Source organism: Triturus cristatus, chromosome 4_2 (assembly GCF_964204655.1).
Source record: "Triturus cristatus chromosome 4_2, aTriCri1.1, whole genome shotgun sequence".
Classification (NCBI taxonomy): Eukaryota; Metazoa; Chordata; class Amphibia; order Caudata; family Salamandridae; genus Triturus; species Triturus cristatus.
In genome coordinates, this window is record NC_140586.1 from 875358248 (window position 1) to 875362246 (window position 3999).

The 3999-nt window shown below is 50.2% G+C and overlaps 1 long non-coding RNA gene across 1 annotated transcript; it reads left to right on the plus strand.

The window, feature by feature from the left end:
- The first annotated feature begins 322 nt into the window (after window positions 1-322).
- LOC146835299 (uncharacterized) lies at window positions 323-990 on the plus strand. Its single transcript, XR_014960408.1, has 3 exons — window positions 323-602; window positions 684-793; window positions 898-990. It is a non-coding gene; the product is annotated as an uncharacterized LOC146835299 (long non-coding RNA).
- The last annotated feature ends 3009 nt before the right edge of the window (window positions 991-3999 follow it).

A 3999-nucleotide genomic window follows, 5' to 3' on the forward strand; every position in this document is an offset into this window, starting at 1 on the left:
TAGAGGACATACTTGTAATTAGCAAATTTGGCAAAATCTGGGGAATGCAATAAGAAGATTCTTCTATGCGAGGATCTAAATAAAACCTCCTCCAATATGACTTTTAATACACAGGTTGGGAGTAAAAGTAAAAACACCCCCAAGAAAACCTACAGTGTGGCTGACAGCGCTTAAAGAAAAGAAGACAGCGTTGTCAAGATTCAGGCTGCCACAAGATATTGCAGGCTCTAACTGGTATGTACTGAACCCCTTTCTAATTTAGAAGGAGTAGGAGATAGGTAGATGTCTAAAGCCATGATCTATGGATAACTGTACACTTAAATTGAACGTCATGTTATTCCGGTACAGGTATCAGGACACCACTTGAAAAGGTGCAGGGAAGGACAGCCTGAACTTAAACATTAGGCGAAAAACCTATTGGTAGGTATATGGATGTATTTGTTGAGAATAAACACCAGTGACATGACATCATTATTTGAAGTATATAGCATTATCTATGTACCTTACAGGCACAGCTAAACAATTGAATACAGGCGGTGCATATCGAAAGACGTACCTGCTTTAAGACACCATTGAACATGTGTCAACGTGACTTTTTAAAAGTAAGTGTTTTGCTTAACAGCATGAGAATAGGCTAATAGGCTCAAAAAGTATGGTGAAATAACTCCATGCTCTTTTTGTAGAATTCTATGACTCCACTGACTATGATGCAAGTGGTCTAAAATCACAAAAGTTGAGAGGTGATAAAGTCGTCCTGAACACCCACAGAAGGACTTCAACCCCTACACTTAAAGTAAGGGCAGACAATATGTATACGTGACACTAACAGCACAGCCCAGAACTAGAATCAACTCTCCATAGGGAAATGGTATTAATTATATGCATTCTCTTTTTTAGAAAGAAGAACAAAACTTTGGTTTTAAATTCTCGTCCGTCCTGAGGAAGGTGCTACTATTGTAACCTATGCACCGAAACGCGTCGACAGTGGGGCTTTTTAAAGCATATGAAATGTATTTGTGTAGTATTTAATTTGCAATTTTGAAAGTACATGATTTGAAGTGTGTGTGACTCTGAGATAGATACTGTTGGACTTGGCCCTTTTTCCCTCATTTTTTTCGTTTTTGCAGTGTTAAGGTGCAGGTGCTTACTTCGCCCAAGATGGCTGCCACAGACCCCTGCTACTGCAGGGTGGTCGTTTTTCATAGTAGCACCCTAGCTGCCAGGAGCTGGCTGGGACCCACAACAATGTTGCGACACCAGCCCGCCTTTTTGTCCCATAGGTAGAGTGGGGAAGCTCCTGGAAGATGCTGGAACCTTCTAGAAGGGAGGTGGGGTTTTACTTTTGCCGCCTTGGCTAGAGGTCACCTGACCTAGGGCTACTTAAGAGTGGGAGGGAAACATTTGTGGTGAGTTGGCCATTGGGGTGAAGCAGAGCTGGAAGAATCCACCAGGAGTGTAGGCGGTAGGGCCTAGCCAGGGACTTATGCCTCTGAGAGTGACAGGATTTAGGTACTGCCTCTTAAGTGAGTGAGGTGCCCTGTGAATCCCACTGATCTTGCCCAGCAGTAGGAGGACCCAGAGACTCTCTGACAACCTGACTAGGAAGGACCTAGTCGCCCTCTCCATCCCTACCCCTGTAACAGAACCCCTTAAGGGCGCCAGATACATCTGCGCCACAAGACTTCATCTGTCAACTGAGAACTGAAACCTAACTGTAAGAACTGAGACTGCAGGACAAGAGCGAGCTGTAAGCCTTGAATGCCAGAGCTGAGACTGCGTGTCCAAGCTGACCTATCAAACTAAATGCTGAGCCGATTGCCAAGCCACCGGGGATCGACCAGGTACTAGCGCTGTGACCCCCGCGCTCCCTGCCCTGGTCTGGGACCCCCGGCAGCGTGCTCCGCTGAGCACCATATCCCCATCCTTAACTTGAGCCCCCCCCTGCGACGACGAAGCCAGCGCACTCACCGCCGCGGCCTGGAGGCCTGGAGAAGTGCCCTGCTGTGCCGTGAGGCCCTGGAGAAGTGCCCTGCTGTGTCGCGAGGCCCAGGAGAAGCCCGGGGCCCCGTCGCTGCCGTCGCAGCTGTGTGAGGAGGTGCGCAAGGTTGGGGCCGAGTTCCCCCATCGTCGTGAGGACGGACGCCTGCTGACGCCGAGACGGAGGTAAGCCCGGAGGCCGAGATCCCCCCTGGTGCGCCCCCTGCTGGTCTGGAAACCACACCGCACTTGGCCCGGGTTGTCCCCTCCGTGGGAGTCCCCTCCCCTGCTGCGCGACGGAGAGACCCCGCCGAGGGATCCGTTCCGTGTCCCCCTTTAGTGAGACTGAGTGCGGTGCCTTGTGAACTGCACCGGAGCGTAGACACTTGCTCCTCGAGTCCTGTTGCACTCCCCCCTTGAAAGCCTCTTCCGGAGGACTGATTAACATTGTTCACGAGAGGCGCTTTTACTTCACCGGCTCCGCTGCAACGGCCTCGGAGTCCAGTACGAGTAGCGTGTTATGTTCTATGCTCTGCTCGGAAGTATTTACATGCCGATGATCACGAGTAGCGTGTTATGTTATATGCTCTGCTCGAAAGTATTTACATGCTGATGATCACGAGTAGCGTGTTATGTGATATGCTCTGCTCGAAGGTATTTACATGCCGATGATCGCGAGTAGCGCGTTACGTTATCTGTTCTGCTTGAAAGTACTTACATGCTAAGGATCACGAGTAGCGTGTTATGTTATATGCTCTGCTCGAAAGTATTTATATGCTAATGATCGCGAGTAGCGCGTGATGTTATATGCCCTGCTCAAATGTATTCCCAGGTAAATAATTGCGCGTAGCGCTTGGTTTTATATGCTTTGCTACACAGGATTAGGGACCATCGAGTACGAGGAGCGCTTAGTTCCACAGGCTCCATGTTAAGGTACCCGATGTCACCCATTACGAGTATCGTGCTGTGTTAGACGGCCTGTTCAGGGAAAGGTCTCACTTCGTGCGCACAGCGCTATAATCACCCGCACTTAGCCAACTGCCGTGGGTGTCTGAATGAGGTTAGGCACTGCATAGATATCACCAAGAGTGTCGCATGTACTGAACGATGGTATTATGATTCACGTATTACCTTGTTATTTCCTGAACTGCAACTGACCAGCTATACTTGGATAAACTTGAAGTATTTGCATAATTTAAACGGTGTGGCGTCACTTATTGTCTGTGTCCCTAGTCCATGAGGAGTGTGTGGTGTGTGGTTGCTTAACACATAGCCCTCTGGTTGCCCGACCGGCTCGCGCCACGTTACCGCCCTTAGGGCCTGGTGACCCCAGGTTCCTACATTGGTGGCAGCGGTGGGATCCTTGGGACTTGTGACCATACAGCACCCTTCCGTGAGGCGAAGGGCGCCACAATTAAACGCCTATCCTACATTTTTTTGTTCCACAGCTCAGAAACCATTGTTGCTGGATCATTAGTTCCACTGTCCAGGTAGAGAGTGCAAGAAACCTGGTTGGCCACTAACACCCTAGGAATTTTCTCCTTAGAGTCTAGGTCCCCACCTGCCAGAATGGAATCCCGGTTAGCTGACCTCGAGGGGTACACAGTGAAGCAACTAAGGGAGTTCGCGCAGGAGTTGGGGGTGCCTGGGATGCGGAAGGCCAAAGGACCGGAACTCCGTACCGCCATTAGGGCATGGGTAGAAGCCCACCCAGAAGGGAGAGGGGATGAGGGACAGGGGGCGCCAGAGGCACCTCAGGAGGAGAGCGCCCAAGAAGTCCTAGACATCGTAAACATAGAGGAGTCTGAAAATGTGCCCCCAGGGAGACGTTCTGGGGCCAGTAGTAGGACAGGGTCTAGTAGGAGCGCATCTCCAAAGGAGTATGAGGACAGAAGGGAAGAGAGGCAATTGAGATGGGAACTAGCCAGATTGGAACAAGAAAGGGAGAATAAGAAATGGGCAATGGAGGAGAGGAGGATGGCGCACGAGCTTCGAATGAAGGAGTTGGAGCTGCGTGCCCTC